This window comes from Strigops habroptila, chromosome 9, assembly GCF_004027225.2.
Source record: "Strigops habroptila isolate Jane chromosome 9, bStrHab1.2.pri, whole genome shotgun sequence".
Taxonomy (NCBI): domain Eukaryota; kingdom Metazoa; phylum Chordata; class Aves; order Psittaciformes; family Psittacidae; genus Strigops; species Strigops habroptila.
The window spans coordinates 36,134,774-36,156,646 of NC_044285.2; the positions used below are offsets into that span (position 1 = coordinate 36,134,774).

The 21,873-nt window shown below is 39.9% G+C and overlaps 1 protein-coding gene across 1 annotated transcript in view; it reads right to left on the reverse strand.

Annotated features, from left to right (window-relative positions):
• TENM1 (teneurin transmembrane protein 1) overlaps positions 1 to 21,873 on the reverse strand; it is a 1,007,752-nt gene that overhangs the window by 883,232 nt on the left and 102,647 nt on the right. The window lies entirely within an intron of this gene.

Sequence of the window (21,873 nt, forward strand, 5' to 3'; positions counted from 1 at the left end):
ATACTATGCAGCTAACAAAGAAACACCTAGTGCGATTTCAAAATGTGGATACACTTTTTTGTGAAGGAGGCAGTCCTCCATGAACTGCTCCAGCACAGGCTCCTCTCTCCATAGGGCCACAGGTCCTGTCAGGAGCCTGCTCCAGTGTGGGCTCCCCACGGGGTCACAGCCTCCTTCGGGCATCCCCCTACTCTGGTGTTGAAGTCTCCCCCATGGGAGACCTCCACAAACTTACCCAACATGAGTCCTTCCCACAGGCTGCACTTCATGAACTTCAGCTTCTCCATGGTCTGCACCATTGGCTGCAGAGGAATCTGCTCCGTCTGGAACACCTCCTCCCTCCTTCTCCCTGACCTTGGTGCTGCAGAGCTGTTTCTCTCACATGTTCTCACTCCTCTCTCTGACTGCTGTTGGGCCACAGGGGTTTTTTTGCCCCCTTCGTAAACACTTTGTCCCAGAGGCACTACCACGATCGCTCAGCCTTGGCAATGGTGAATCCTTCTTGGAGCCATCTAGCATTGGCTCCATGGGACATGGGGAAAGCTTCTAGCATTTTCTCACAGAAACCACCCCTGTAACCCGTTCCTTCCCCCGCTACCAATACAATGTGATTGCTTCATTCCCAGATAAGACCAGGTTAAAAGTAGGTGCAAAACTGAACTCCATGTCTTGCTTTGCATCTCTATTACGAACAACTCTTTGATATTTCTGGGCATGTTTTCATTTTGAGGCCTTTTAAGAGCTTTAGCTCTGAACACGACTACCAAATTTAACCAATTTCATTTTTCATTTTAATTAAGAGGTAATATTTGACATGGTTTGACAACACAAAGCTTACTAACTACAATACAGCGATTTATCTTAGACCATAATGCTTGTCACCAAAACCTATTAACATTGCTATCTGTAAGCCAATTCCTCAGGTTGCTAAGAAGGACAATAACCTGGAAATTAAATCACAATCAGATATTCTAAGCAAATAATTTCAGAATAGAATACATTAATCAAAAAATAACTAAGTGCAATGGAACCAATTACTGAAAATCCTAAGGATACATTTTAAAAAGGCAGTAAAAAGTGAAGGACAAGCAAATTGAATTTTGCTAGAGGTTATTCTCTATGAAAATATAAATAATCAGTATTTTTCAAATGTGCTATATCTTGTTTCTCATCCATGAATAAGGCATATGGCTTTTGCTCAGGCTTTGTGCCAAACACTGCTTGCAGCTGAGCCACTGGGAATATACACCTCTTCACCCTGCTCAGAGACTGCTACAACCTGTTATTCCCTTGAGTGCCACAGGCTTCATGTTCTTGCCCCTTGCATTAAAATGCAAAAACAAAACAGGAGATTATCTGCCATGCCAATAGCATAGAAGATTGTGGAAAGCGTGTATGGGTCTATTTGAAAAACTCCATTGCCTTATTTAAATCCTCGATTAAGCACTATATCTGGTTCTGGGACAGCTTCCCTGCTGCACTGAGAGGCTGCTGCATTTCTGCTTGCTTTGGTTTGTTGGGGTTTTTTTGTGATTTTGAGGGGTTTTGTTTAGTTTTTTGGTTTATTTATTTCTTACATGCTATAGTCTGCAATCAGTGAGGGGAAATAAAAGGTACTATTCATAAAACTATCATTCAGTATCATTCTTGTAAGTGATAATCACTTCATTAAAAACAGAGTACGAGAATCGGTACTGAAATCAGTGATTTAGCAATGTATGGGAACAGCTGGAACCTTGCTGAAACGGCTCTCCTCAATCAGGTCTTCCTGGATGTACCCAGCAATCACATAGAAACCCGGAACCAAAGGAATCAATATAAAGTTGAAGCCTTAGTTCATTCCTGGAGTTGGCATTGTAAAATGATTCTTTTTTATTCTTTCCACTTCCAACATGTTTTAATAGTAATGAATGCTAATGCAATATCACTCCTTGATGGGATTTTTTTTTTCCTAATGATACAGAGCACTTTAAAGGATATTTTTCCCCCTCCACCAAGTGTAATGGTATTTTAATTATGCAGTTCTAAATGCTCAAGAACTTTAATGAGGAATTTGATAGACTAATTGAATGAGACACAGCCAAATATAAAAATTTAAATAGATGCTCCACACACTTTACGATTCCTGGCAAAGGTGCCTGAAAAATGCGTTGACCCGTTTACACATCATCCTGGGTATTTCACTTCACTGCTTCACATTCTACATCAACAAGCCATCTGATGGCAAAGAAAAAAAGAACATTAGTTTGCAGTTGCGATGTCACCATCTTAATCTGAGCGTTAATAGTACAGAAGCAATGATTCTGCATGTTGGGGTAAGAGGTTCCATTAAAGAACAAGTTAGGTATAAACAGAAACTTAGTTAACCCACTTGAACAAATCTTGAGATCAAATCTTGGGGAGAAAACTACAAATTCGGAAAAGACCGAGAGCTTCCCCCCACTCCAAGACTCTTAATGGGTACTTGGAAGAATACAAGCCATTATGGAGGTTTCTATAAAGTTACCCATCTCTTTTACAGCAGCTCCATAATGTAACAATAACTTAAGAGAAGCTACTGAAATTACAAGAGAATAAACCTTCTGTGAAAGAGAAGTTGGGGTCAGAATCTCTGAATATCTTGGGTTGCAGATTTACGCCATAAACACCCCAACTTTTAAAAGCCAGCACAGTGACAGGTGTCTGAAGGATGGAAAACCTGGTTTTAAACCATTTAACTCAGACTGCAGACAGCAAAAGGACAAGGTCCTTTAAAGCATTCTTCACATCAGTGGCTTAACACAGCCACTGCCACAGGAATAGCGTGTCAGTCTCCCCAGCAATCCAACACACTCCTCCACTGTCAGTTTAAGGTAGAAATTTGTTGCATCTTACCAATAGAGCTTCTCTGATCACAAAAGAATTAATTTTAAATGACAGTCAAGCCATTCCTACCATCTTACCATTAATATTCCTCATTATGCATTATTACAACAATGCACCTTATTGATGTGTATTACTCATTAAGTATGAATCTTTACCTGTATATTTGTAAAGTTACCCTTTCATTCTAAATCTTCAGAAGCTACTTGGCACAAACTGAAGGTCTTCTGTTTATTTAGATATGTACATTTATCCTTGTGCAAACATTGGTTCACCTTCAATCAGTTCACCTCCCAAGGAGAGGTATTTCATATTCCTTTCAAGTTCATTGTCTTTTCAGATTTCTTTCAATGCAGCCCCATTAGCTTAAAAAATGGCACTGTAAAATCTGGAATAATTTTGCCTTCCTGAAACTAACTCGGCACAATGGGCAACAGGATGTCATGTAAGCCAGGCTCAATTGATAAAAGATTCCAGAATTTTTCTGATTTTGATGGAGAAGGTGAAGATTGAGGATACAGGCCTTCTGGAACAGGAAGTCTCTCCGTGGGCACTAGCACTTAGGAAGCCCAGCAGCGCTGTGTCCAGGAAAACTCCAGCCTTCATCCAGTGTGCATGTCCATCTGGGTTTCTCACTTCTTCCTGTGTTTCTGTTGCCAGAAAACAGCAGCCTGTGGACTTCTGCACCTCCATCAGATTAGTCCGATATTAGCAACTACGTTCAACAGTTCTGGGGAGGAATGGGACAATCACATGGAAGGAGTGGGGAGCAGGGTGGAGAAAGACTCCTACACCTCAAAAGAAAAACATTTCTACATATGGCACCAGGATGTTCCATAAACTGTTGCCTACCACCTTTCATCTGCTGCCAGATATAAGCCCACCCAGCTCTCACAAGCAGTTGATTAGACTTAATGCTTTCTAGGACAAACAGCTGACTGAACACTGATGAATAGCTAGGTTGTCATTCAATCGCTAATAAGACTAATTTTAATCTCCCCAACATCTACATTGTGTCAGACAGGACAGTGCAGAGCAACCAGAAGCAGCTGCTGGAGATTCAAGAGATCCTATAATGGATGATTACGGAATAACTCACTTTCTGGGGAAGATTTCTGTCTAATTTGCAGGCACCGAGAGAATTGGCAATAGTCAGAACTATGACCGTTACACTGTCTGTTGTGCCTTTGGACATTCAATAGCCGTATAAATATCTCGTCAATGCACTCCATTAAGAGCTTACTATTTTGTGGCAATGAGTTCCACAGATTAATTCTGTGTTTAGTAGAAAACAGATACAATTAATTTGTAACCTAGCAATGTAAATCAAGTTGCTTTTGCTGGCACTAAATTTAACCTGCTTGCTAATTTGTTTGCATCTTCTTCTGTGTTACATTTGTTTATAAACTGTCCAGAAAACTACTAGCATTACCTAAATAATTGTACTGCTAATAATAATTAGTTCTACACAGGGTCATACTGCTACGTTAACTGAGCAGTAAATATGATATCAACAGCTGAAGGAAAAAGATACAGAGAAATTATACTTTCGGGCTTTAAATATTATTAGATGGCCTGAAGTAGTACATTGTTTTTTTTAATGTGTCCTGGTTTCAGTTTAAACCACAACAAAAGGCCGTTGTAGGCGTTCTGCAGCTGGTTGGTAGACAGTATGGGTTTCATAGTGTCAAAAAAATAAGCATCTGATGGTTCATGTAAAAACATGATGACCAAGTTGAAACACTGTAGGATGACAGCTTATCAGCATAATTTGAGGAAGAAATATGTTATGTGCATTTGTCTTCAGACACTAAACTATGCATCTCAGCTAACACAAACCACTGTGTCAGATATCTAACATCTTAGGCACTCCTAAACTTGGTACACATGTAAACCTGGGAATCATCTACTAAGGTGATGCACAAGATGTCTTGCAGAGTCTTTTCTCCAAAGGTGTGACCTTTGTTCCATGAACAGTCATTTGTCTTGATGACAAGTCATGACACATCTAGAGCTTGACTAACGTGCTCCAACACACAATGTGTGCTCCTGAGACTAACCGCAATAATACAGAAGCTTATGCCAAGAAGTCAACATTACATTCTAAGTAACAGTGTCTACCTTGTCTGTACATGCACACCAGCTATAATAACTGGGGGTGTTCAAACCTATGGCATTTGGTCAACCCACAAGAACTAAGAGCCCAAAATGATGCTTGAGGTCCATATAATGCAGATTACTTTTGTTATAAAAGTTGTATCTCATGCCAATGACCACTAGATATATCTCTACTGAATTCAGACTCATGCCAGTGAAATTCAGTGTAAAGATCTGCAGGAAACTCTGCTCTTCACTGGAGAGGTTACACTAAGACTTACAGTGAATTGCAAACACAATTCTTAGCTTTCCCAAATTCTGTGTTTGTTTGAATTCATAATAAACTTTTGTGTCTGAACCCATGTTTACAAAGAGATGTGTATGTCACAAAATGTTGTCAAAAGTGATATTAAGGAAATTTTTTTTGGGATAATTCAAAGAGGGGAAAAGATATAGGCACTGAAAAAATGTGTCTGGTAACAAATACGTTATTAAAAAGCTTGTCTATTGAAAAGCCCTACTGATTCATTCTGTCTAGTGACCAAATTCTTCCAAGAGAATTGGAATCTTCTCATTATTGGACATTCTTAAGTGTTGCCAATTGCATTCAAAATTCCTGTGGATTTTTGCTGCAAGAAAAATACCTCCTATACAACACTAAAAAGAGTCCCAGTGCCCAAGTGCTGTATTCTAAGAATCCACAGGGCTGAAGACACCTGGTTCCTGCTCCTTGCAATGAAAGCAGTCTTGTATGTTTGCACTCCCACTTTAAATGGAGCAGATGTGAAGAATGTGGAGAAGAAATATGTCCAACCATCTTACACTTCCTGAATTCATGTTAAACCAAGAAAGCAGTGCTGAAGAAAATAAAAGACATGTGCTGACTCGGCCTGACAAAATCACAGGAATTGAAAAACAAAGCTGCTGGTTCAGTTCAGCATGTGTGGTTCACAGATGCAGCAGATTAGTTCAAGATGCAGCATTATCTGCTCTGCTGGGGCTCTAAACCAGTACAGAGACTATATCAAGAAAGAAAAAAAAAAAAGGATCATGCCATCAATAGCTACACTGGAAAGTCCCAGTGATGTTCAGTTCTTAACCAATAGATGTACATTGCTGAGAAATTCCCTAACTTGAGTTAGACTATTCCTCTAATCCCTTGCCTCTGGCATGTTCAGAAACCCCTCAAAATCAGTGCTGGTACATTTTACTGCAGTGCAAGATATCTCTACACCTGCATCAGAAATAGAATAGCAATTCTTATTACTGACACTACAAGCAAGATGAAAATCTTGGTTCTTCAGGACACAAGTGCCTTGCATTTTTCCAATTCTAATTTCTTGATGCTTTTCTTCCAGTGAAGAAAAAAAAAGTACATTTTTTTGTGCCTGTGGCTTTCCTGTGTGCAGGGATATGTGTAAATATATGTAAGCATGTATGTACTTACTAATTAGACATCTCTGAAACTGGATGATGCTGGATGTTACCAAATATGATTATTTCTAGGAAGTCAAACACTGGCAGTTATGCTTTATGCCTTTAAAATACTCCAGGGTTTGATTATTTTATGATAATCACAATCCCCACCGTGCCTTATTACATGAGCAGTGATCTCAGACTGTGAAACTGGAGGAACATGACCTATAAAGTTTATCTAATGCAGCAGTTTTCTTCCTTGGTGATTTTGCTGTCAACATGGCATTAATCTATATCTATTTTTGAGCAAGACACAAGCAGCATATTATCATGAAGAAGAAACAAATATTAATGAAGCACAAAAATCAGCTTGTGATTCTGAATATAGGATTTCAGGACGGAAGAAATCAATAGCTACAGTGCTGGTCTCTTAGCTCACCCATGACCCAAAACTAGGCAAGATGAAAGGGCCATCTCATGGACCTACTTTATACTAAAAAGTTATGGTAAATAAATAAGCATAAATATACCACAATATTATTATTATTCAAGAAGAGGAACTAGTTTGTCAGCTAGTAAGTAAATTATGGTAAATTTATAATAAAGGAATTCTAATTTAATGAAGAGAAGCATTTTGGCAGCCTCTTAGGAGAGCGTTAGAACAGGGTTAACCTGATGAAGATCAGTTACAGTCCCACTTCAGGATATTTTCAGACTGATTAGAATGTTTGCTTGACATTCTCACCTTATCATTCACTCCAAAATGTCAACAGCCACTTATGAAATTAAGATATAAGAAATGGCGATAAAGAAAAAAGTTTACCTCAAACATGTCAGATTGTGAACATTTCTATTGACACTAAATGAGAAAACAAAGGGTGTTCATGGCTTCAACACAATCCAAGAATTGGGGGAAAAATTTAAAACTCATGGGTTAAGATCAGTTTAATAACTGAAGTACAACGTAATGACAAAAAGGAGAAAGAAGAATAAAGCCCAAGGGAAAAAACCAAACCAAAACAAAAAACAACAAGCAAACAAGTGATACTCCATACAATTGCTCACCACCCACTGGCTGATGCCCAGCCTGCCCCTGAGCAGCAATGGGTGGCTCCCCGCCAGCTCCCCCAGTTTATATACTGGGCATGATGTGCTGTTGTATGGAATATCCCTTTGCCTCATTTGGGTCAGGTGTCCTGGCTGTGCTCCCTCCAAATCCAATACACAACACTGTACCAACTACTAAGAAGTAACTCTATCCCAGCTGAATCCAGGACACTATATTTGCTGTCTTTTGTTATAAAAAGCCTAATTATGTATTTTACCTACATATCTATAATAATATGTAATAATTTGCCATACCATGATCATGGTGCTGTTATCCTGCACTAGCATTTCTCCAAAAACGTGAACCATGGGGAGATAACCAGCCCTCTGGATGGAAACCAGCCCATCCTACCTCAAAGAGCTAGAAAGCTGGCTTATATTGCTGCTGTGCCCTTCTATATGCTGCTAGAGCTACCCCAACCACGCTGTGGGTGACCACGCAGCAGCTCTGCACTCATTAATGGGCTCTCCTGCTATGCAAGGTGAACATCCTGAGAAAATGTGTACTAAATACTACTCCAACCTTAACTATCACAATCAGAGTTGACATCCAATGTGATACACAAGCAGTCTGGTAGGTGATGATGTGTAATGTGTCTTTGGGTATGGCTAGCGGACATTGAATAAATACCCTGGAACTTTCAAGGGTATTTGTTCTATCCATGCTTCCCTACTTTGTGGGAAATATCTCAAAGAATTCCTTCAAGTAAAAACAGACACACGAAGCTCACCGGTACTAGCACATATCACTGTCTGGCTGTATTGTATGCTCTGTATTTTCAATAAGTATCCTTCCTGCAGAACATCCAAGTAAACACTCTACTTTTCCATGTCACATTCAATTCCCCTTCTACTTAACAAGGCAAAGGAGAAAGTCTCCATAAATTCTCTCTGCTGTATCTCACTACTTCATTTTCCTCCTACATAAAAGCAATACTCATGGAACCACCCAATTATTCTGTTTCTTTTCAATATCCCTCTATATATAGGGCTTGAAAACAAAACAAAACACAACCCTGAGTTGAAAATGCAGCTCTTCAGTGCCATAGCCAAGATATGATTTGTAATAGCCTGTTCTGTATTCCAGCTGCCACATAGACATGTAGTATTTTGTTGTAAGGTTGTAAGTTATCTTTGCCCATGGTTACAGCATGAATCACTCCTTCCTTGAAAGTATGAATAAATCTTTGCAGTAGTGCAGTATCTGGGTGGTGAGGAACTTCTGTGACATTTTGTATCCTATTTTTTTTTCTTAAACAAACAAACAAACAAACAAAATCCCCAAACAATTAGGGCCTTCAAGCTGAGTATTACATTCTGCTCTTTAAATTTTTGAAATTTACCCAGGAATTCCTTGCTTTGGAAATGAGAATTTTATTCTTTCTAGTCCCAGCATTGCTATTTCCTGGTCATTAGTGAATATCTAATGAAGCAAGAACATTAGATCCCACAAATACAGATATGTACATACCTGATAAACGGACCAGCATAGTTTAAACAAAACACTGCTAGGAAAATTCAGGTGAAAATGAAAATATTTAGGCATGAGATGCATTTTTCCAAACCCTTGAGACAATTAGGGTGTATATTCTGTTTCTGTAGAAGTCCCCAGCCACTGAGCTAGGGGAGGGAGACAGACTTAACCTGGGCTTTTAGTATTTTATTTCTGACATCAGTACCTCGAAGTTCTCTGGACCTGGCATTTGGAAAAACAGGTACTTAAAAAAAAACTCCTACACCTTAATGATTGTAACAGAGACCCAACAGGCCTTTTTAATAAAACAAAGCTGAAAACGGAGCTACCTTAAGCCTGGTTTCTAGGTGATGACTCCATCATGAAAGACTAAGAGGAGCAATCAGGTTTTACCAGGCTTACCCTGTAACTTCTCAGGTACTTAACAGAATACCATGTCTGAGGTTAAACATGCCTGGTTTAACTATTTCGGTCTTCCAACAACTTCTGGATCCACCAACCAAATTCAACCAAACCTGCATATGAGTAATGAGCTTGAAGATTTTAATTTCTTAAAAAAACCCAACCCCAAAACAACACAAAAATCGAACAACTCCCCACAAATAAACAAAACCAAGCAAAACACCCACAAAAAAAAACCCCAACAACCAAAACACACACAATTAAAAAAGCAAGCACAGACACACGTCAAAAAAACAAACCACACACTCATCAGCCATCATCAAGATGGGGTACAGGAGCCACTCACAAGCACTTGGTTTGGAGCTGAAGCACAAACTACTTCTTGCCTTCACCATGATACAGTGGAGAACACAAACTAATCCAATGGAAATTAGGGGATGCAGAACATGACTGGAAATACTATGGGAAGGATGGAGTTGTAAAAGCCAGAGGAGCACAAGATTTTTCCCAAGATGAGAGGAAGAGGTTTAAGACACAAATTTGTAGGAAGAAGGACATGTCAGTTCTGCTGCTCATGCAACAGTCTGTACCTATGTGCCCGCCCGCTTCACGTGGTACAAATTTTAGATTTCATATTTTCTTTTATTTTAATGCATTTGTCAAGAGCTTTAATTTGTGCTGTGCAGTCTATAGACTGCTTCTGACTCCATTTTGGTACCCTTAAAGGTGATTTTCCACTAGAAAGTTTGCCAAACCATCTGCATTCATGAGGCTGTTGATAGTTTTGAAATCAATACTACTACAGTGAGCCATCTTCCCAACTTGAAAGCTTTGTAGCATTTATGGTTGGAACTCTTTTTTGTGAGATTAAAGCTGAAACGAGAAGTTGATGATCTTCAACCACCATAAATCATTACTTATACGATGCTGATGAAAAGTTTTAACTGCCAAGAATAGCTCAGAGATCCTTTCTCAATTTCCATGCAGCTCTATTTGGCCAAGGTAAGGAATTCAGAGGCAAAAGCAATGGATCTTTCAACTCCAATCTTCCATCAGATGTGAAATTACTGCTCCTGTTCCACTTAAGGAAGCATCATAAGGTAGCTTTATAGACAAAGGTGTATAAGGACTCTCCCGCACAATATGAGTACCATTACTCATGAAAAGTCCCAAAATGCCATGTGAATCGATGTGCTTCTATTCATTCTGTAACAGTTCATTCTGCAGATCGAATGCAGTTACTGCCATAGGCAAAACCGTACAGAAATAACTGACTACTGCAAAGAGGGGTGCACATGGGGGATGTTCAAGGGTTAAGGCTCCTACAGATAAATCACAAGGCTTAGGTAAAACTCTGCCAGCCATAACACAGTTGAATCTTAAAAAAAATATCAGATTTTCCTTATTCCTTTCAAATTCTTGACAATTTCTCAGCAGCACCACTTCAGGTGCTCTATAACACTAACTTGCACTTAACACTGGGTGCTGGGAATGTCATAAAACATCTGGTTTATTGTTTGGTGCTAAAAAATGAGTACTGATGGCATTGATAGAATTAAGCTGGTGATATTACAACTGTCTTTGAAGAGGTATTTCTTGCTATCAACTTCAATCTCCAATTTTATAGATGTATTTCTCTGGATAGATTTGGGAGCTTACTGTCAACTAATGGAACAAGTTCATCCAGTGTTTCAGCTAAAAGTTACTAAACTGCAAGTATGAGTTAATACTGAATTCAGTTCAGAAGTATAGAGCCTGAACTGTTTTTATCATAGCTAGTGGAAATGTAGTGCTTCACCCTGATTGTCATATCATGATTTCTGCAAGGGGCTTATGTTCTACCTTTTTCTTTTGCTTTCCTTACTCCTGAAGCAGCCTAGCAGCCTGTATGACTAGTCTGCCCTAAACAACTAAAATTTAAGATCCTAAAAACTGTAAGGAAACTATACAGAAAAGTCCAGCTGATTTCCACTATGGGAAACATACGACCTCCCAAGACCACTGAAAGCTTGGAGAAGTGTTAAGCTCTATCAATCCATCTAAACCACATTCCCATGTGATCATTCCCATCTCTGACATAATAGATGACCTCCTCCCTTCATAGCATGCCACAGAAGAGTACAGTGTCACGCATTACCTCCATTGCAAAAATGCTTAGATGATGTGGACATTATTCCTGCACATTTAAAGAGCCAAGTCTTACTGCTGCTTCATCTGAGAACATGGTCAAAAATACAGTTTAGATTCCACTCTCTCCACTTCTAACAAAACCCAATAACATTTTGGTTATTGTATCCTAACTTGAATTGCTGTAAAAATAGTAGTGCTTTTACAATAGACTACAACAGACTACAATAGACATCGTCCTCTGCTGCATCACAGCTCTGAATGCATTTTCTATTGCCTTTGTAAGGGGTAATAGGTTTGGAAGTGACCTGCACATTTTCTCTGTACATCCCAATTTCTTTTAGTTACTTCAGATCAGTACTCATTTGCATGATAAGACAGAGACAAGACAGGCTGGTTTGCTTCTCTAGTTTGAGCTTTCTGCTTAGGACACTGTTTAGCAGTTGCACAGGCTGCCTACAGCATTTCGATGTCTCCCGCTACCCTGCCGCTCTCCCGTGAGCTCTTTTGGATCAATTATTCCAGTCAATAACCATTTTTCGACTGTTTCATTTTTGCATATAATAAACCATCAAGTCTCTTAACACATCATTTAAACTCTTTCTGAACTGACAAATTCAAGAATTCTCTCATTTTCTCCTTTGATCCTCTTTATAATAGCAGATACATTCAGCAGATACCGGAAAGGTAATTTTGTAGACTTTCCACAATCTCAGCAAATGTTTTGTCTGCTGATTTAATACCAGCTGTTAAGCTATACAGCACGTTATAGGCTTTAGCCCTCATTACACTCTATAAAAGTGTCACCTTTTTCTCATCACTGATACCATTTGTTATAATACGTTGTTTCAATTTCCTGACATAGACCAGCTGTGTATTGAGCTATCAAACAACCGTGCTCTCTCTGGTCCCTGTGAACTCCTTTCTGTCCTTGCACAGTGTTTGTCATTCTCATGGTGCAAACCCCAAGCTCTCTGTAACCCCTCTCTACTGCTGTGTCCTTAAACCAGGCTCTCACACACATTCATGGTGTTTTATCTCTCCATGTTAAAAGGAAATTACACAATCAGATTCTCTTTTTAATAAGTCAAAAATGACTAGAAAGAGATGCTCCATAATAATCTAGCGTCTTCTACCGAGGAAATAAAACTTAGAAATTTCTAAGTTATTCCAAGGCATACTAAAAAGAATAGCTTAAACTGGGTTTGAAAGAAACACTTCTAAATCAAATTAATTTTCTTCCAGTGTCTGTACTTAACCTGGAAAACACAGGATTATATTCAAGAGTACTGTATTTGAAACACCAAGCACATATTCTCAGAAAACTTACCGATTACATTTGGCGGAAGCTGAGTTGAAGAGTGGGTACTAAAGGTTCAAACTGGTGCAACCTATCAGCAATGGGAAATGCGTTCTTAGAAGAATCAGCCCTTTCTGAACTGCATTGGGAACATGCCAGGTGATCTTGGAAGGCTGCTAGAAAAAGTACTTACTACTTTATTGATGCAGAAATTACCAAGAAACAGTTATATTTATAAAAGTTTTTCTCCCATCCATGCAAATCACCCAAAATGATTTCTTTCAGACTGTCTAAAAATATTAACAGAAAACTTGCTGAAACACGCACTGCTGATTCAGCTTACTTAGAAATAACTTTTACCCCATCCCCTTAAATAAAGTAGTTTGTTAAATAGTTTTATCATCAAAACACTCCTAATCAGAGCTTTAAATTTAGGTTTCATGTCAAAAATTAATAGATATTTTAATTAAAACCACCAAGACTGCTGCCTTCAGAGAATCTTAATGCTCAGCTTGTTTTGAAAACCAAGATGTAGGAATACTTAGAAATCTAAAATACTGGTCAGCCCTTTAAAAGCATGTCTCTGAGGGTGTATGATACATCGTACTTTTAAGAAACTCCAGAAGCTATCCACTGTCTTTCCGTCCTTGTGTCTGCATTTATTTAAGAGGAAACCTATGTTTCTAACAACCTGCAACGGGGCAGAGAACAGGACTTGTCCTGTCATTACAGACTCAGACCTTCACAGAACCAAGCCAATTACTTTGAACAGACTATGAATGATTAAGCAGAGAGAAGAAAAGAGGGAATATATTCAAAGAAGAATCAGGGGAAAGAAAAACAAATGCAGTGCAACGTATCCTTCAGGAAGAACTGGGCTGAGGCCAATAGGAGCATTAATTGACATTCCTTTTGATCTTCAGGATTAAAAAATCATCCATATCACACTGACGTTGCTTCTCAGTATATCAACTAAGCCACTTACAATCTAATTCAACATCTTTATTGAGATAAAAATGCTAAGGCTTGGACCAACAGCAGAAAAAGTTATTATTGAACATTTTACCCTGGTACTGTCTTGAATTAAGACAGTACTGTTCCATCCATACACCCGTAAATATTTGCGTGAATGGAAGTTTTCTTCTCGTGAATCGTTCTGCAACCTGACCTGCATATGTTTACTCAAAGTTAAGTGGAGTGTCTATGTTCACTAGGAAATGTTGCAGTTAACTCACAATTATCCAGATAGAAGCTAGGAAGACCATCACACCAAAAGATACAGTCCCAGACAGGCAGCCACACACGGACAAAGCAGGAAGAGTATCATGGAGCATTTACAATTTACAGGTAACTGCAAATACCCTCAGAAATTAAAAACCTGTTTGCAGGTAATTGGAAAACAGAAAGAACAGAATACTGCTGTTGACTGAGATAAAGGCAGCACATTTCACCTACCCATCAGCTTCATTTCAGCACTGAGAAAACAATGTTATATTATCTGCAGTGGTTAGGACTCACGTCCTACACATTGCAGCAAAATTCGCACTTGTCTGCACAGAGCAGTGGAGATCTTTTGTTTTCTCTATTTCTACCACTTCTTACCACTTTTGATTCTCCAGTCTACAATGCTATCAGAAAACACTTTAGCTAAACAAGCACATCTTAGTATTACTCTATTTTCTGTCATTTGCTGATCTTGCTACTGGAGCACCATGGTTAGTCTGTAATGGCAAACAATAACTGTGGCATTTTAAGGCATTGAGGCAAACCTGAAGCTGGAGAATTGCAAGAGATTATCTTAAAGATAATCCTCCAAATTCTAGAACTTTATATTTAGGACAGATCATCTGCAATACTGAAATGTAGGAAGCAGAAACTTCCATATAGCAAAAACTGACTTACTAGATTCTTAGTATTACAATAAGTATTTTGATTCCCAGAGGTTAAAATAAGATGAAATCTCTCTCCCTGACATTTTGGTCCATTTTGTCTACTTTTTCTCTAATGTAAAAAGAAATAGTTAAGCCAGCAGTCACTGAATGAGACAAGAGCAAATATACCCAAAAAGGGAACAATAGAGAGAAACTGTGACATTTATAAAGTGATTGCTTTGGGCAGGAAGGAAGTAAGGAGGGGATAGAGAGTTAGATCCATTTCACTTAAGCCTCACACAAAGGAGCCATAAAGGAAGGAAGGAATTACAAAGACATGGTTTATTGACCACTCGCCACTGAGCCACAGTTTTCCCTGTATAAATTCTTTCTTAGAAGGTTAATTAAAAAAGGGTTAGAGCCCTGATCTGAAAACTCTTTATTCACCAGCATAATCCTTAGACACACAAGGGATTCCATTGATTTCAGTGGACAAGGGATCGCTCATGTGGCTTAAGGTTTGTAGAACTGGACCCTGTGGTTTTGAGGCACTGAAAATTAGGAATGTTTTCAGATAACGATATACACAGCCTAGGCATGGCAGCACATCTTAGCCTGAGTATAGTTGCAATGTGGAGCTCCCTGTGCTGTTGGCTATCTTTAACTATAGGAAACGTAATAAACAGATGGCAGCTATGTTAAAAACCTGCATGTATAAATAGGAGATAGAGAAAGATCATTAGAATATTTAGGCTTTGGTTTAGTACCCAGAACATACATTAGCATGCCAAAGTTAACACTCCATTGTTAAGAATACCAAAGATGGAATCAGGTTTGTAGCATACCATGCAAATAGAAAAATCCTGCTTAGTCCTACAATTCCTAACTTCTGTTTTGTTTGTGAATTCACAACCTCATTCTAAGAGTTTTGCAGTATAATTCTAATTCCTAGTGCATATTGACTTCAAAATAGCTTTGCTTTTGAAAGTATAGCTGGATCCTACATCATAACTGATGATCCTGAAGGCAGACAGCATACTTCCCAGAGAGCAAACATAGAAGGAGTGGATGAAATATGAAGCAAGGAGGGATTAGATAACACCTTTGTTCGCTGTGTACAAGGCTATTCCACGCATTGTTACTGGGAAGAACATAAGTGACATAAGAAAATACTTCATGTATGAAATGAGAGACTATGCTTCTTAGCATAGGCAAGCTGTATCTTACACACTGGCACTTCTAGCAACATGAGAAAGGTAGAGTTTTGGAGGATCCCAAGTGATTCATTAAATGAAAACTATTTTCATAAGACTAAGATCTTACGTAAAACGAGGGCCTTACAAACATCAGCTTAATCTATGCCACAACCAGAAAAACAAAACGATGCTTGCCTTTAGAATTTCCTTAAAGTTATAGGGACAGGAAACTACCTGCAGTGTTAGCAAGATAGGAAGAGTCCACAGATAACTACATACAGTAAAGTTATAAATCTTCCAAGCATAAACTACTCATTTAAAACACACAAGAAACAGTGATCTGGTTCCCTTCTAGGATAATACAGGAACATTAGGGACACAGGCTACTTACACCATTACAGGCATCATAAAAACCAACCACATTGAAACATAGTTTTCCTTCAAACCTCCTCAAACTTAAGAATAGCAACAACAAAGAGGGGAAGAAAAGAATCACTCTGTGGTCCAGGAAAGGTGCTGCAGGGCATAGCATAGATAAGAAATCTTATCATACCTTTTCCAGCCTGCTCAGAGAAACAAAACTTCAAACGCAGAAAGGTGATCAATAAATCCTCATGAAAGTTAAGACAAAAGCACTCAAAGTTTTCATATCAGTGTAACTGGAGTTACACACATCCTTTGACAGCATGATGCCCCTCAAAGACAGCAGCCAACCCCAACACTGCCGGCACCATGCAGCTTATTGCAGTACCTGCCCAGGGCACCCCCCTGCTCCTGGTGAGGAACACTTGGAAGCACTTGGCAGCTTGTATGTAAGGAGAGAGGCACAGGTACTGACCCTTTCCTAATGAACAACCTCAGCTTTAGGTAATCTGGGGGTGAGTGACCTCCTGAATCAGAGGTTCCAGGTGTTTGATAGCCCTGGTTGAATTCACTCACCCAATAGTTCTGTCTAGTCACATCTTGAACTCATCAAGCTTTCAGCATCAACAATATCAGTTAGCAATGGGTTCCACAGTTTAATTAAGCTTTGTGAAAACAATGACTTCCCCCTGGGCTGTTGGTTTTGTTGGATTTTTTTGAGCTGCCTACCTCAGAAGTTCACAGGGCGCCCCTTTCTCTGAAAATCAGGAGCAAAGAGCAGGTCTACAGTGAGCCCATAGAAGGGCAGGAACATTGCTGTGTAGGGTACCCCACGGTACCTTCTGTGTGGAAGGACATTCTTCCTGGGAAAGGAGTTACTGACAGGCACAGAATAAAAGATTATAAAACCATAGTGCAATGCAAAGATGAAGAACAGGGAATGATCGCTTGTGTTTTGTCTTGCGATTAAGGTCAGACTAGGGAGGCTAAAGTATTTTACCTTCACAACTATTGGCACACAATAGCAGGTATACTGTCTTCTTTCTATAGCTATATTTAGGGAAAAGTATGACTAACTACTTAGGTTTTATAGCTCTAAGAATGATCAAGGGCTAGGAATATGCTTTATGATTAAAAAAATGGGAGTGTAAATCTATGTATTTGTCCAAAGAGAAGGTTTAGATGTGACAAGCTCAGGTTTTAAGAACCCACGCAAAAGCCAGCAGGTGGATGGGAAAGCCTTTCATTCCAAATAAACCGAAATGTTTGTAGACAAAATTCAACATTTTCAGAGTGAGAAATAAAGTGCAAATTTTTATCAATGAGAGTAGCTAATACCTAGGATAACTATGCGGGTTTATACCAATTAAATGTTAAGTAGAAGCTATTTTTTTTTATCAGACAGACTTTGATTCAAGTATTACTAATAAACCAGTATCAGGATCTAGAGCAGGGAAATTTTATGGTCTGTGTTACAAGAGGCCAAAGCAGACAATAATCCCTTCTGGCCTTAAAATACATGATCGCTTGCTTCTTCTGTGAATGTATTAAAGTAACCTCAGTTCCCAACACGTATGCGTTCACGTCATTCACCAATGACAAATCTCCAGTGGAAAAATGTTGATAGCTGCACAGGTGTTAGAATAAAAAATGGCAAAATCTGTTTTCTAGGTGGGAACAGAAGGTGGATTATGTTGGAGATATGTTTGATAGTTCTGCACACCAGATACAAGATGTTGCCAGTTAAAGACAACTTGAGCAGATGGATGGCAGAGTATTTGCACTATGATGTTAATTGAACGGCTTGGGATTACGTTTAAAAATCTTAAAATGAATAATTGGAAAACAATTAAAGAAGCAACTACAATCAGCAAATTCCAGGGTTGCCAGCTGGCCCAGAAGGTGGGATTGAAGCTACATGAAACACAACGTCAGGGTTTTCCCAGATTTTCACACAAAGTGCAAGATAGAATGTTTTGTGTATTTCTGCAGGACAATAAGCAACTGGTTTTGATGCAAAATAGGTTTTTGTTTTATAATAGTTTTCACATTGGCAGGATCTCAAATTATTTTTGTTCAGAACATCACCATTTCTGTAAGCAAAACATCAGACTGCCAGAGCAGAGTTTCCTTAATGTTTCATCAGTATAATTTGAATGGATGGGCTGCAGGGCCATCACCCATCTGGAAGAAGCACTGACACAGTGCTATGGGGGTGATAGACATGGTAGCATCGCTATCTCTGCTGTAAAGACCATTGATTTACGCATGTGGTGAGAGCAGTCTGGACTCACTGCACACACGGGGTAGAGTCAAGTCTCACTATACAGGTGGCCAGAAGCAGTACACATGTAGCAATGCTGACGCCCAGGTTTTCAATTGAAATAGCTAAATCTAAGCGTGGTCTTCTCCTTTGTGGTCTTCTCATTGAAACCCATATAAAGTTTTACACACGCTTATCTTCTTCCTCAACCTCTCTTTAACTGCCTCAGCCAATGCTGGAGAGAAAAGGTGTTTTTTACTAATAAAATGAGACACAAAATATAGAAAAAGAAGTCCTAGGACAGTAGGTTCAGCTTTGCAGAGTACTCCCTGCACAGTGCTGCGGTCAGGACCTGCCCTCTGTGATAATTTCTGCAGTGCTCTTTTTCAAACTGCTTAGCACTAGAATCCCAAAGCATCTTGAAATTATTGGAAAGCTCAGCTGATTTTTTTAACTTTCTGGGCTGGTATCTGGGCTGGTTCATGCCAAGCAAAACAGCACTGTGTTGTTGTGGTCCTTTTGATTCCAGAGCACCTTGCAGTTTGGAAAAGACCCTGCAGAGGCCACTGCAAAGGATGAAAATGCTCTGACCCAAAAGAAGCCTTAGCACCCATGGAAACCTTCCTTCTGTAAAACATTTAGAGGCACAGGGTACTCCAGCTCTGACACTATAATTAGTACATGTTTATATTGAAATGCTAAAACCAGAGGGACTGAATGTACAATGTACCTCATAGTGTGGTTATTGTATTATTTCTGCATTTATTGAGCAGCATTCAGAAACCATTGTGTGGGCCGTGGCCCCATTGTGAAAGTTAATGCTGAAAATTGCTGTGCATAAAAGACAAATTAAGCTTATTAACCTGCTTCTCTTTCTTGAACGTAACTTCAGTGACTTGCCATAAGGACTAAGAACTGCATTTGGTTTCCATGAGTCTGAATTCCAAGTTAGCCCTTACCAAGCATTATCACCCTGCATTTACTCCCTGTTCTAACTCCAGGGATGGGGTTGCATGTGAGATGTATGAATTTCCTGCCTGCAGAACAGGTAAGACCATTTCCTGGTACTAGTATGTGGTACCAATATGTGGTACCTGTTGAGAAACTGACTTTTCCAGTGGCCACTGCTGTGACATCGCTAACTACTACAAACCTCTTGCCATTCATAAACTACAATTTAAGCATTAACTTACTTTAGAATGACTCACATTAACCACTTCTACCAGCTCCCACCCTCAGCTTATTCACCATCACAGCGTTCCCAACCAGAGCACCTCTGCTGCAAGACATGCTCTTTGGGGACTGTTAAAGCCCAGCTGCCTGTGCAGACACAGCATGGGGACGGCCGCGCAGCTCCTCACCACAGTATCTCCCACCCAGTAAACAGCCTGAAAGCAGGCACTTCCTTGCTCTGCTGTGGCAGTGACTTGCCATGATGGCAAGTGGGTGACACAAAAGAAGGAAGGGTAGGGGTGCTACCTCCTCCAGCAGTGCAGGGCCTGTAGAGCCCAGCAGGAACACATGCTGCAGCACCATGTTGCTGGGTGCTCTTTCACTCTGTAGGAAGGGAGGTAACAGGAAAACTTTGCTCTGACATGGCACTGGGAGACAATTCATCTTTGCAGGCAATGTTAGCAGGTCTTCCTTACAGGACATGGTTTTTAACCAGTTTCCTGGTCAGGCCATTAGGCAGGGCTGATAACATCCCTGGCAGTGTTCAGGGCCAGGTCGGACAGAGCCTTGAGTGACATGGTCTAGTGTGAGGCACCCCTGCCCGTGGCAGGCGGGTTGGACTAGATGATCTTAAGGTCCTTTCCAGCCCAAACCATTCTATGATTCTATAACAAGCCATTGGGGGAAGTTTATCTGGCATTTACTGGAGTGAAGACTATTGGTGCTGGGAGCTCTCCCTTTGCCATCATCCCCTTAAAATGGCACAATAAGGAGAACCTCATGAAACCATTGAAATACAAAAGGTAAATATCCAAATATTTTGAATCTGCAGACTACCAAAAAGAATCCTGATTTGGATTAACTGTCAGAAATGTTTCTATTTCTCATGTAAGCTTTTAGTTGATTTACTTTAACAGCCTCGGGTGCTTTACACTGAGGTTTGCTCACCAGCAGTTGTGGGATTGCTGTTCTCACACCTCTCTGGCCAGTCCTGCTCTACCCCACTACTGGCCTATGTGAATACTGCAGAGAAAATTTCTTCACAGGCACATCCCAATCCTTTTTTGTCTGTTTACCAAATATATTCTTGAAAACGTGCTTACCAGAGGGAGTGTTTACACAGGATCTAATAAAAATGCCTGATATAAAAAAGATCAACATTGCTGGTAACTCCACGGGCTTTCAAACATGCCCCAAGCCAGCAAAATGTAAGCATTTATTTAGAGAACATTCAGCAAAAAGATGATTGCAAGCTTACAACAGAAGCTGGGGTTAAAACCATTCTCTATCTCTAAAAGGCTTGTAAAATGGCTGCTCTGGGGATGAAGGTGCTATTATCATGCTTTTAAGCTTCTCAGGTGCTTAAATTATATGAATTAGAAGTGTGCTGTATTTCCTGGAATATCTCGAGGGTTCACCAGCTTCTAAGCTCTCCTTTTGAGTAACTCCAGTGAAAGCAAAGCAAGTTAACGCTGCTAAAAACCTCTGCTTTTCCAGAAAACGAATAGCTTTCCAGACATAACAGAGGCTGGGACTGCTGACCACACATCCGTGCCCGGGCTGCATGGATGCCTCGTGATGTCACGGCTCCGGGGGAGCCCCCCACATCCCAGGCAGATCCCACCTTCCTCCAGCCCTCAGCTCAGTCCCACCAGGTACCTCACTGATCCCATCCTCGTCTTGCAAATGCAACTTCTCTGCTTTACCTGGGCAGGTGGGACAGTGGAGGGATGGGAAGCTTTTGGATGCAGGGAAGCCACACAGCCTGCAGAGAGGCACCCTGCTGAGCACATGCTCCATAAATCAAACATTTTTGTAAAGATGAAGATACACTGAATTATCTAGGGGAAAGGATTTGGTGTCCCTGTCTAGTGCTGGCACTGTACAGTAGCCCCACTGAGGAGAGCTAAGGGCTGTCCCACTGCAGGGATGGCTGAGCCCCTCAGTGAGGCTGGTGGTACCCATGGATTTGAGGCAAGTGGTTTCAGTCAGCAGACCCTGGTAGAAATTGTCATGTTTTTTCACCAACTTAAAGCTCTTACATTCTTCACTTCTTATCGGAAAAGGAATGACATTTATTCCCAATAGGAGCTACATGCATTTACATCTACAGACTGTACCCTTAAATGTTCTTAATGCCAAAAAGGCCCATCTTTGTCTGATAATAACACTGTATCTTTGAGGTGTTTTTCTTGTCATGTTGTATTGTGATGAATCACACA